At 31.4% G+C, this 13,928-nt stretch overlaps 1 long non-coding RNA gene and 1 pseudogene across 2 annotated transcripts; one reads left to right on the plus strand and one right to left on the minus strand.

Annotated features, from left to right (window-relative positions):
* Positions 1–1,690: 1,690 nt before the first annotated feature.
* LOC148605373 (fibrinogen-like protein A) lies at positions 1,691–5,482 on the minus strand (annotated as a pseudogene). Its single transcript, XR_015916009.1, has 4 exons — positions 5,369–5,482; positions 3,308–4,378; positions 2,806–2,961; positions 1,691–2,068 (listed from the first exon to the last, which is right to left on the minus strand). The product of XR_015916009.1 is annotated as a fibrinogen-like protein A (transcript).
* Positions 5,483–8,405: 2,923 nt separating this feature from the next.
* LOC148605374 (uncharacterized) lies at positions 8,406–12,777 on the plus strand. Its single transcript, XR_015916146.1, has 2 exons — positions 8,406–8,514; positions 12,526–12,777. It is a non-coding gene; the product is annotated as an uncharacterized LOC148605374 (long non-coding RNA).
* Positions 12,778–13,928: the final 1,151 nt, after the last annotated feature.

A 13,928-nucleotide genomic window follows, 5' to 3' on the forward strand; every position in this document is an offset into this window, starting at 1 on the left:
TATTTTTTTTAAATTTATATTTATGTTAGGAGGTCGATAACAACCAATTAAATGTAACCTTATTATTCTACAATTTTCTATTATAATAAATCCATTTCATATACATTGACATAAGCCCCTTTGATTAAAACAATAAACGTCTAGTGTAACGTTTTAAAAGGACCTAATTTTAACAAAATCGGTCATCTTTTTTTCAGTTCTCTTGTAAAAAACCAACTACTGAATTAGTTGTATAGATTTTATTATCTATTATCATAGGATTCCACAAGTCTATGGAGCTGTTGGCAATTTCAAATTATTAATTTAGCTCAATTATTTTTTTTCTCATAAATATTCCATATGTATATTTATCCCTGAATTACAATTTTGATCATTTTATTCCTAATAAATAATATTATTTTTTTTTCCTCATTTATTGATTAATTTGTTAGTTTATTTATTTATACTTTCTTTTACTTATCTTACTGTGATAAAGACAATAAGAAAAATAATTATGATTCAGAGCCCACCAAATTTAGCCGTCTTTACGAGACCCTTAGTAACTACACTTTAAATTTGCACTTTAAATAAATTTGATTTAAGGGAGGTAACTCAATCTGATTTAATGTATAATTCTAGTATCAATATATTGTAAGTCTGTTGAAATTGTGTGCACTTAACAATACTAGACATATACTTGAATTTCCTTGACAGAAAATACTAAACACTCTTAACACTACGGAATCGATGTTAAGTGAAGCTACTGAATTTACCGAAATTGCTCTTGACAACTCTTAACGACAGATACTGAATTTGCACTGAATTTCCACTGAAGAGGCACTGAAACTCTTGAAACTACTGAAATTTAATTTGTGAAGAGTTTTCAGTAGAAGTTAAGTATGAAATGGCCGATTCAGTAAACATTTCGGCTACTAGTGAATTATAGTGACGTCACAAAGAGTAAACATTACAAGAGCAATGCGTTGTGACTGTTTGGTTTGAAAAACGTTCGGGAATGAAGTTACATAATTTGTTTCACATGTGATTTTTTTTAAATGTATGACACTGGGATCATTCAATATTCAGTGTTATCAATATAATTATATCGCGTGTTATAAGAGCATGTATTTATTTACATTCTAAATTAGCCTTAGGAAACCTTAAATACGGATGTGTAAACAACAAGTTGATTTATAAAAATAAATAAATAAATAAAGTTATTCTCGTGTTCTTTCATTTTAAGACTATTATTGTTATGCAATAGTGAGGGTATAAACTATTTGTACGTGACGCCATTTTCATTTAAACCCTTAAGAAAGTCTGAGGACGTCTCAGACAATCCCAATGTTTTGACGGGTATTTCCGATTATACCATCATGTATAAAAGATAGAAAAATATTAGTTATCAAGGTGAGGAAACAAAGTACAGACAACCGATAAAACATTAAAAATGATTGGAAGGAAGTACAAAGTACCGGTGCTACGATCTTGATCAGGCGAGACGACACCGAATGAAACGGGATCTGAACATAAGCTTGTACTTTCGATCTCATTCATTCATCCCTATCAAAGGAACCAACGCCAAAATTTGGCACTTCCATTTTCATCTTTGTTTAACCCTTTCATATTATTTATGGCTATTTTTACTTATATATTAATTAATTAAGCTTTTTTTCTATGCCACTTAAAAGTTTGTAATACTTTTTATGTATAAATGCTCAACACTGAATTCAGAAAAGTCTACCTCTTCTACTTCACCTAATGTTCCGCTTGGTCATATATTGTTTTGATAAATAGCTATATGCTTCATCTTATGCCGATGTCAAACTATAGGGTCATGCAGCATTTGTTTGGCAATTTACATGGCATGTTTGTAAACAAAGCTTGCCACTGTAACAGTTGTTCTCCCGTTTCCGCATTGCCTTTTTTTTAGTATAATGAAACGTCAACGATGAAGCATCACATCCCACATACCACAAACCACTGCCCTCCCTGTTATGGTATGAAGCACAATTGCTACCTGATAGTCCATCATTATCCCTATCACTAGTGGTGAATGTATGTCCGTTATGGTGAGCCATGCCGTCACCTTAAATAAGTAAAATATAAATAAGTATATAACGGATTTAAGAACCCAGAAGGGAATACGAATATACAAACTCTACGTAGCGGCAGACGTTTGTTTCGTTTCTTACTGACTGCTGAAAACAGGCCTCTGACATTTTTTAAATCAAGTGTCGTTTTGGCAATCGGATAATTTCGCGTGTAATCATGCACTTTTCCCAGACTTTGCAAGATTTTTGCATCTTCTAAGAGGGCTGGCTTTGGCGTCTAGGGTTAATTTCGAACGTCAGACGCTGTTTCAAAGCTTGACAAAGTTATACAAATGATATTTACACTTATTACATTGTCAAATTAAATCATGCTAAGAGCAATAAGTTACAGTTAAAGTTGAATGGACAACATACAGAACGCATAAAGGACCGCCAACAAAGAAAACACCGTACAAAAGAAGCGAACAGAAATGAAGGACACTACAGAACTAGTTTTTTTTGGGGTGTCTCAATAGTAATTTCTGCCAACAACATCCATGATGCAATTATATCAATCTTTCATTTTCATTAATTTAGACGAAAAAAAAATATAATTGTAATTAATTGCTATAAGATCTGTCAAATTTATTAAGCTTTCATAATTAGTTGATGCTTACAAAGTCTATGAAGAAGGAAAAATTTTGAAATAAAATGTGAATCACACACACACACACACACACACACACACACACACACACAAGGAAATCAAAAGTTACAGTGCCAAAAGAAATACCTGCGTTTCCAGAATAACCGGAGACACACAGTTTATACATAGAGGCAGCATTGCCAACGCCAAACGTTCAGTACTTGGCATATACCTTTACTCCGTTGAAGTCAACTCTCATTTCGAATTTTCCTGATGCTGTTATTCGATGGATAATTTTGTCACCTTATATTTATAAAAAATAAACGATACGTTAAATGTTAAATGTTATCGTCAAAGGGCTGTAAAATGATACATGCTAGAAACAAAGACTATAATAAAAGATTCTAAATTAACAGACAAATTATTTGGTATTACATTTTAATAAAACTAGTGAATTTGTAAGGTTTAGGAAATAAAAGCGTGCCGACTGACATTAAAGGGTTGATGCGTCAGAGTACTATCATCGTAACACCAAATTTAGGGTGTTCGAAAAGTATAAATGCTGTTAGTAAAAAGAGCAAGTGCTGGTTTCGAAATTAATTAAATAACTACTATAGAAATACTTTCAAATATAATTTAATAAACTAACCAAGCCAGAACTCCCTTCGTATATTTCCATAACCAATTTTGTATGCAGCCCATTTACGTACAAAATTTTCAAAACTATCCATACGCCTGACTAAAACCTGTTAAAATACGAAGCAAAAGATGCAAGACTTTGAATTTGATAAAGGTAAGAACAAAATTACCGAACGCATACGTTATCATAGTTCGGAGGGCAAAGTCAAAAATAAAAAATAGTCACTATGTTCCTGACGTATTTCAAAGTTAGATGATGGGTGAAAACAGGTTGTATAGCTAGCCCAAACCTATCTTCAGCTTAAAAACGTTCAATCGTAAATTTGAAATTATGCATTAGTGAAATGAGTTCAGATAATACAAAACAAAACTGCTTCAATTGCTGTTATTTCATTACACGTTACATTGTAAAATGCCTTGTTTGACTGCTATAAACATTTTTTAAGAGCGAACTTTATTTTCAGTTTTTATTTTGCGAGCAAGACAAAACGAAAAACAAACAATCACAAAATCAAACAAAACAAAAATAAAACATGAAACGAAAGAAACAAATTAACAAAAACAAACCAAACAAATTAACAAAAACTTAATCAAAACAACACAAAATAAAATATAAAGAATAAAAAAAAAGACAAAACTAAACCAACAAAAAATTAATCAAAGCGAATAATACACTTTATGAAATAAATTTTCAAACCTCAATGACATACACATTCGTACATAAATAGATACAATTCTTGTGAAGGTTAAAAGGTTTAAAATGCTTGCTTTAAGCTATCTGGAAAGATTTAGGTCCTCGCCAGATTGGGTTTTCCCCTCTGCACTAACTGACTGTTTTTAAAAAATGCATAATTATTCACGAACTTTAAGAATTGTAATCATAAAAAAATTGTGTCCAACCTCCACCATCGGTTGTCATATCACAGTAAACATCAAAGCCAGGACCGCTGTCAGGAAATATCTTGTACATACCAGTCTTCTTTCTTTTTTTTTCCTTTAATTCGGAACAATCTCTTACCCTTTCCACTGAAACAATTTTCAACAACAATTTATTTTCACTGGCAGTACTTCGCGTTGTTTCCTAGAGACAGATATAAATAACAAGGATTTGAGTAAGATAAACAACATACATTGTAGATTCAAACGCTTTGGCTCTGTCAAGAAAATAGAGAAGAGGAAACAGAGCGTAGGTGTGCTGTAAAGTGCTTTGGTGCCGCCAAAGAATTACATGTACTAATATGTAGTGAAATGATTCCTTAGTTTTTATGTGTAATGTTCTTTTTTTTCTATTTTCCAATTTATGTAAGGAATCCTTGAATTCATATATTGAATTTTAATGAATTTCACCACTCTTCTTTTTTTTTCACTTTAATTTTAGAACTATTATTCACCTATTTCACAGCTTCCAAAGGTTGGACTTAATAACGACATACAAGGTAAATATAATGTGAATATTTTGAGTGACAACCTGAAATTTCATGTGATAATAAGGTAGAAAATTACTCCTTGGATTGTATTACGTTACATTCATTTGTCTACATCTACTTTGTATAATGAATTAACTAGTCCATAAATTCATTAATAAATGCTTATGTCGCCTATGAAATGGATATAAAAGTTTATAATGACAAACTTACTACCCGGAAGTTTAATATCACAAGAATCTTTACCAAATGATATGATGTTCAAGACCCTTTCAGCAGTTTCTCTTCGAAATATACACCTGCTAAATGCTAATATTGTCAGTATAAAATCCTATCAGCAGTTTCTCGGCGAAAAATACACATGTAAAATGCGACAACACTAAATTGCTTGTCTATCAAAACCATTGTAATTGTTTCGGTATGTAACAAAAATACGACGAATCCTTCAATGCATATGGAAAAAATAAGCCTTTGAAAGTGGGCCTTTTGAAAACCTCAAAATGATATCCGCAAAGATGTGCAAGCGAAAGAATCAGAAAAATGGCAACAATGAAATATAAAACGTTTCCTGAATCCGGCCTATATATCGACTATTCTGCAACCCTTTCAGAACCAAGACCCAGTATATAAGCTTTCGAGTATCTCACCATTTATGTCGTAATTGCACTGGAGCCGACTTCAAAATTGAGTTTGTGTTAATATTCTCAATCCAGAATCGGTCTGTCTTGTCAAACTTACTGATTACGACCCTAGCAACACAATTGCCGATATTAGTTTTGTGTACATAAATAAAATAATTTTCTTTGAGAAAAATTCGGTACATTTTTTACCAAAATATAATCATTGAATTTTTATAATTTCATATTTTACATTATCTTTTGACAAATATGTAATTTTTTGCAATTTTCAAAATAAATAAGTTTTATTTATTTACCGTTTGATTTATCTTTTGTTTTCTTTTAATAGGTCATTATTTTCCAATTAAGAAACTAAATTTGATGGAATCAAACAACGTTTTTAAAATAATGTGTCAATTTTAGCTGGCTTACACATTTACAAAATATTGCGCCATTGAAAATCATACTTGCCTGATCTCGAAGTCCATATTACAGTGTGTCCATTTGTCACTTGCATTGAAATACAGACGACCAGTACAAACGCCCAAAACATCAAGTTGGATGCATCTATGATTCTACATCCTATAAACTATTATGTAATCGATATTGTTCAAATGTACATGTAACATATTTGATGATTTAGAGTTAGGTTTCGTTTTAATAAAAAGTCAATATAAATACAAAACTCCTGGTCAACATTATCACGTAATTTTTAGATATTTTTACTGCTTTGATTTATCGTTTTTTTTTTTTTTGTTTTTTTTTTTTTGCTAATATCTATATCAAAATTTCTTCTTTGCACATTGTTTCCATCAAAATGAATTTTATGGTAGAGTCTGTTGTAATGTAATGTTAATTTGTTTGCTTTATTTTCCTTTATTTTTGTGCTTTTGAAATATTTTTGAAAAGTAAAAATAAATCTTAGAAGTTTCTACTTTTGCGTTTGAACTTCTTTCTTCTTTTTGCGTTAGACATTTTACAAGGAATCTGGCTTGTTTTTATCAATTCGTTTAATATAATCCTTTCACACCAGTGGTGGATTCAGAGGGATGCATTGCATTGGATTGGTACCCTCCTTTTTATTGGAAAGTATGTCATTTTCATGTGTAAAATTGACAAAAAACGGTAAATATCAGCACGCACCCAAGTAAGATACAAGGACAGCGACAATAGACAAATAAAAACGATACAAGGACAGCGACAGTAGACAAATAAGTAAGATACAAAAACAATTCAGTTTAAATTCAATATCGCAAAAAAACATTTCCACTTGGTTGACCTCGTGCACAGAATTGATACGATATTTACAATTACTGTCGTTTATTCCTACTGTCGTATGCATTTTGTAATTTAGTCCTTGGAAGTCTGATTATGTCAAGGTCTATCTAGTTTCGACGTAGATATGTTAACAAACCCGTACTAAATAAAGGTAACAACAAAATCACCGAACATTAATCCGATTCATAATCAAGTCAAAGGTATTGTTTTGTATCTGCCCATTGGTTGAATTAGTGGTGTGCTATCTGTATTTAAGGATGTAGTGATTCATTAATGTGACATCAAGATTTTGTTTGTTTTTAACACGTTTTGTGTTTATTTGTTCTTTCATATTTGTTTTTGTCTTTTTTTTGTGGGGGGGGGGTGGGGATAAACAAGTTTTTACTTACTATATTCGGGGTTAGATCAGGATCCTCAAATGTAATTTCGTGCAAAAAAAATGTTATTGAACAATATCCGATTGTTAAGTATAATTTTCAATCTTAATTTGTACAAATCCCTCCTACATCAAAACATTCAAGGACATGCATGTGTCGTTTTGATCTTTCATAGACAAAGGGACGACAGAGAACAATCATCTCTTTGTATATTAATTCGTTAATGTAAATATATATACTACCATATCTGTTCTCAATCTAATGTTGATAATGTCATACCGAATTAAATGAATTTTAGGTTAACTCTCATATCACATAATCTTTTAAATGCAGGAAGAAAATTTTGTAAGAAGTTTGGAGCAAACATACATGTAGTATGAAAATTATACATGACATTCAGAAACCGAACGAAAACTCAAACAATATGAACAAGCACAATTTTGGTTATGTAATAAAATAAAGGAAAGAAACAAGCTATAAGAAAAAATAAAGCTAAGGGATAATGGGCGATAATTAACATTTTAAAATTTCCTCCCCTTCCATAATCCTTGCCATACGTATTTCTTCGTAACCGACCGAACTGTACATATGATATTAACAATCCAATTTTCAATCTAATAAATAAAAGGCCCACTTTGTAGAGGCATTACATTAATTTTGATTAAAATTTCAATGAAATCGATATTGAGTTTAACCTAAGTTTGAGCATTATTTCTACTATAATTGCGGACATTCAACATAACAAAAAAGACTATACCTATTGATACGTCCGTTCGTTCGTCAATTTAGTGGAAATCTCTATTAGGGTATATTGCTAGGTAAAATGACATGTGATTGTTAATTAGATCTTCTTTCAGTATATTGCTAAGTGAAATGACATGTGATTGTTAATAAGGTCTTCTTTCGGTATATTGCTAAATGAATAGCATTTATTTCAGTTTGACACAATACGTTTAGTGATAGTTCATGACACTCTTTTGCAGCTACTTTTTTGTGATTTCGTAATGTATCACGAATCGATTTTAATGGTCGAAACTAAAGCAGTTAAAACAAAATCCTATACAGTTGTACTCTTCCGACACAGAAAGATAATAATTTCACACGAACTTCAAACAACAAATTTCATGAAGATTGTATTCCAATTATAAGATAAAATTGTACTTTAAATGTATAAAGGAAATTTTGATATGTAAAAAATATTGGTGAGTATGTGCGAAATGAAGTATGGAATTACATATATAATGTAAATGAATACAATTTGCGTGCAGAATATACATATAAATTGTTTTCAGAATATAAAATAACAGTTATAAAGTTTCTGATCAAACGATGCGTCGACATATATAAATGACCCCATTGCGTTTTTTTAAACAAAAGGTACTATATATCTCATCTATATAAAGTAAGCCGTATTTAATTAGAAACACTTTTCAATATTGAACACAACGAATCCTTCTAAACAAAGGATGACGACTAAATGGTTACTGTTAATTGTGCTGATGGTCGTGATAAACTCTGAAGGTACATGTAATGCTAATTCTCACCAATATATCAAACATTTCAACATCTTCTCAATACGTTTAATTTATAAAGTGTTTTACATCCTTCAAATGTAATACAGTCTGTTACAATTTTATTCAATTATTTATTTGTTTCCTTTTCTATGCATATATATATATAGAAAGGTCTGAAAAATTCCCAACGATGTTAGAACTGTCAAATTTGCGATGCAAATTTTTGGTCGTTCCCTCCGCGGTACTCGAACTCGTACCGAAGTGACATCTATTGCAACACCGCCTGCACAAAGTCCAGCGCCCTAGACCACTCGGCCAGCTAGGCTATTTAAAAATATAGCTTTCGCTGGCCGGGTCATTCCTTCTCGTAGTATTAATATAGGTGTGTAACTTAGTACACAATGTATGGTAGTACGGGACAGTTCATTTATATGTTATTATGTACGATAGAGGATGAAATTAATGATGCATGTCACAACAAATCAATATATATACAAATTTGCTTGGTTGTTTATTTGTTTGTTTAATTGTTATTGTTTGTAGATAGTGTTTTAGCTTAACATTTGCAATAACTTCTAGTGTAACAAATGCAACAGAAAAGAAAATTGAATAACAATATTTAGTAAATTGATGATAAGTTCTAAAAAAATAATGAATACTATAGATCATGTTTATTGACGGATTCTAAAAGAATTAAAAATCATGCACTAGAGTAACAAAAGAAAACTTGAATATTGATACTTTCAAAATCAATATACAGCCGCCAAATCTCGGTAGCTTGAACTCCATTGAACCATCAAAATGTGTCCAATTCATCGCGAATTCGAGAAATTGATGTTCGTAGATTTCGGGATTCTTTTCTGCCGATCCGAATTCATAAGAAATCGCTTAGTTCATACGGAGGTTTTTAGTTCTTGGATATATTCATAAATTGCTTCCAGAAGGTTATGTTTATTTGTGGACATTAAAAATCATGTGTTTGTTTTAGAACAACTTTCAGATTTCGAGTTTCTTGGTCAATGATTTGTTCCCGTCTAATTTTATTTGATGCTCGACTTAAGCACATTCTCGAACTGCATTTAGTATTTTGTAAAATTAGTGATGATTTAGACATTACCTGTAATTAACTTTGACACTTTGATTAATGATATGGTGTCAGTTTTTCGCACCTTTTATCAACTAAGCTGACAAAATGGCTGACGAGTTCGTGTAAGTGAAGGTTTTTCCCTACGATTTGTTACCAGACGGACCGACTAGTCAATTCGAGGATAGGATGTTCGAGAAATCCAATGTTCTTTATATTGATTACACACAAGAAAAGTTTGTTACATTGAATTATGATTGATTATTCCCGGGAATTCGAGCCATCCGAGTTCGAGCGAGTGGAGTTCGACAGTAGTATTATACTTGTCCCTGTCGTCAATGTTTTTGCCATAATTGACTATATCTTTCAATCCTTTGCTGTTATAGCTTGGTGATTTCTTTCAAGATACAAAGGAATCTGATATTTCATATATTTCAATCTCGATCAAACCTTTTGGGCGGGAACTAAGAAAACTTTGGAACTTATTTAAGAATAGAGTTTTTTTAGGTCAAAAAGTCAAAAAATATTCAGTCCGGCGTGTGTATTTGTATATCTATTCGTAATAACAATAGCAAACCAAGAAATTGGATTAATCTAAAGAAGATAAGGGCGTGGGATCTTTCATTATTTATTGACGAGTATCAAACAAAAGAATAAGAAATCGTTTTTTATGATAAAAACTACACCAATGTATAACTACATTGTGGCAATCCCGTCATCTATTATCGCTTTCTGAATTTCTACCTACCACTCTTCACGTGTATTTACTGGAGCAGAATACATTTCATATATAACCGTTTTTATCGTACTAAATTGAAATAAAGAGATGAAACATAATACTTATCGCAGCCGAAGTGTAAAAGATTTGAAATAGCGGATCTACACTCTAGTCATGAGATGGACCTTGAATTATTGCAGATTGTACCAAACACTTCCCCTTTATTTCATACTCTGTAAGGTCACGTATTTAATTATAATGTCATTTTGATGCAATAGACGTGGCGACAGATGTGAGATTTTTTTCTTCTTAATCTTGAAAAATGCATTTCGTTAAACAAAATAAAAATAAAACAAGATGAAACAAGACCTAAAAACAATTATAATTTTCAGACAAATCGTATTGTTTTTCATAAAACAACAGTATCAGAACGGAATTGAATATACAACAAATTTACAACTTTATATTAGCATTATTTTACAGCAACTACTTAACACTTACAAGACTCATCTTTTTTAAGCGCTTCTAATCGTTATTTCCACATATCTTTGAGTGTAACAAACCTTGAACTAAATATTCGAGGTCGAACCATTTAACATAATCTACTGATCAAATTTCTTTTCTCTATTTTTGATATTTTCAATGCGTCTCAAACATAAATAATTAAGTGTATAGAGCAATATCTTGCTTTATAATACAACACTAATTTAGATACATATCACTATAACGACATGTAAAAGATGGTATTTGATTTATATAAAAAAAAATGGTTAGTTTCAGGGTATATCATCACGCTTACGTGTAAGTGTATGTAAGAATCAGGCAAAATAGGCAAAATCAGAAATATGCATGTCAAAACCTCACTGAACTGACAATGTAATTCCACTCAATGATACTTTCTCTATTTGGAAAGACCATTAATTGTTATCTGCATCACTGGGTTTTTAAAAAGAATGTACGAAAAATGTAGCTTTTGGCAGAGTTATTTGCCCTTGAAATGTTCATTTTCAGTGCATTTTAATGAAATTGTAACTCAATGGTCCAGGAGGATGGGAAAATCTTGTCTGTTTTCCTTGAATCTGACGGTGCAAAAAAGTCAAAAGACGTTTTTCCCCATATTATCTTCCACCCACTGCCCGATTCTTACAGAGACTGACACTTAAACGTTAGTTTACAATTGATGGCAAATTTCATGTAAATTCAGTGGTATAGAAAGAACAAAATTCGAAAGTGATCTAGTCTATATATTGTCATCATGCATATTTATTAATGTTTCCTTAATATATCAAATAAACGATGATGACAACTAATAATCATGCAAAATGTGATTCATGGATAATAACCATAGTAAACAGAAATTAACATTCAGTTTTTCATATAACCCGTGCTCTTAGGAGATTAAAATTGTATAGAATGCACTGTAGAATTAAAAATTATGGGAGATAACTCTGTAAATGACATTAAAATACAATAGAAACCGTTAGATTGTCAATGTGGATTATCTCCTAAGAGCAGGCAGATTTGAATGAATAATTATGCATTTCATCATATAGACCTATAAAGCAACTTAATAACAAAAATAAAAATATGTAGCCTTTTTTTTTAGTTGTATCAAATTTAACAGGATTTGCATGATTCTTACAAAGACTACTATTTAATGTGTAAAATTCCTTTGAAGTAGCTTCGGTGCGTTTTTCCTCTTTAAAGTTATACACCTTTCTAGAAATAGCAAAATTCGTGCAGACTTTTAGATAAACGCGACCTTTTTGACTGATATAATGTACCTGTATCTTTTTCCAATTTGATTAGCTACCTCATATTGGCATAGATTAACCAAAGAACCATGACCTTAATCGAGGAAAACCCCTTATTAGATTAATCAATTTTCGGAAACGTAAATTCAATGATCAAATCAAACGTCAATGTGGTACAAGTAGTAGGAGAATTATATTTTTTTTTAAATATGCCTTATTCTAGCATTCTTGGTCAGTACGTAAAGTGTTTTCACAAATAATTGGTAGAGAAAATGAGGAGTAATGCATAATGAATATTTCATAATTAATGTGCCATAATTCCTGAATCTATAATTCAGTATGCTTATTTTTATATTCAAAACTGGTGGTTTCACGTCTTAAGAATAATACTAATTTTGACATCTATTCAACTGAAGACGGTTACAGTATTCTACTGTTTCACTGAAATTTTTTTTTTTGTAGCTTTGATGAGAGAAAAACGAAAAAGTGAATCCGCCCCGTATAGGAAACTAAGGAGTTTTATCCGTCAGGAAATGAAAGAAAACGATGCAGATGTTGCCCGTCAGCGTCGAGCTGCATTAGTAGTAGAATGGTTTCCAGGATGGGGACGTTATTGTGAAAGTCTTGAAAAGTGCTCTAAATGTCAAAAACCGTTCTTTTGTCAAAAATGAAAACCTTTATGTTGGGTTTGTAAAATAAAACATAACTTCTCAATGCTATCTATAATTTGTACGGTGTTCTTAATATATGGTTTGAATCAAATATGTCGTTACCCCCGTTCTGAGAAGATCATGGTGAACTATACAGTTAAATATAGGCGCACTGTTTTGTTCTTTTGATTTCTGCTAAATTATCTTGATTACTTGGACACACAAAGTTGTCCCGGTCCAATTTTGTAAAACTTAAAAGTTGAAATTTGGTGGATATATTGTTTAAATATTAATGTAGTTATACATAGACAAATGCAAAATATGTAAAATGCCTTATTTTGCATGAACTGTAGGAACTGAAATTGCGAGAAAATGAATCGGAAAGAGTGTTATCATTGTTACCTTTTTTCCAGCTTCTCCATGCATGCTTTCATCCTGTGCTGGTGTCTAAGTGCCTGATATTACATAAAACATGATAGTTGGTTGTTGGGTTTGAAAAGGCAACCCTGATGTGTGCTATTGTTTTTAATATGTTACCATAGCTACTGGATTTTATAACAATATTCACTAATTGACGATCGACGTTTTATACCCGATCTATGATGGAGTTGTCGTCCTTTTCAGTTTAATTTTGTTTCAATTGTGAGTTTTTCATTGAACTCATTTTTAACGAAGTATTTTACATTCAACAAATATGCAATTAATATAGAGTGTCATGTAAGCTTTAACACGTCAAACTCTAAATATGCAAAATATACCCTATCAGATGATTTTACAATTGTCTATTTCTATAGAAAAAAGAGACAAAACCGCTATACTGTGAAACTGTTTTTGTCCGTGGGGTAACAATTTTCGTTGATTTCGTGGGTAAGGTTAGGCACAAAATTTGGTTCCCGACGAAAAGGATTATTTACGCTAAATTTTATGACAGTATTATCAAAACCAAGAATTCAAGATTCCACGAACTGGTGCTTTCCCCCTAAACCACGAATATAAGTATTTTCACAGTACAAAGTTACACAGTATTTCATCAAACTTGTCCACCAAGAAGCAGAACCTAGGATTTTGTTATTACATGTTCTCTTTTGTATGTGTCTATTTTTCCCTGTCTAGTTATCCCTGGTTTGCTTCCTTCAGATGTCCAAAAGAATCTTGGTTCCTTTGATTACTCTTTGATCTAAAGTAACACAATCCAGTCCAAACAAGTTTTTTTTA

The sequence above is a fragment of the Perna viridis genome, chromosome 10 (genome assembly GCF_037379345.1).
Source record: "Perna viridis isolate PV_CMFRI_1.1 ecotype Kerala chromosome 10, ASM3737934v1, whole genome shotgun sequence".
Lineage (NCBI taxonomy): Eukaryota > Metazoa > Mollusca > Bivalvia > Mytilida > Mytilidae > Perna > Perna viridis.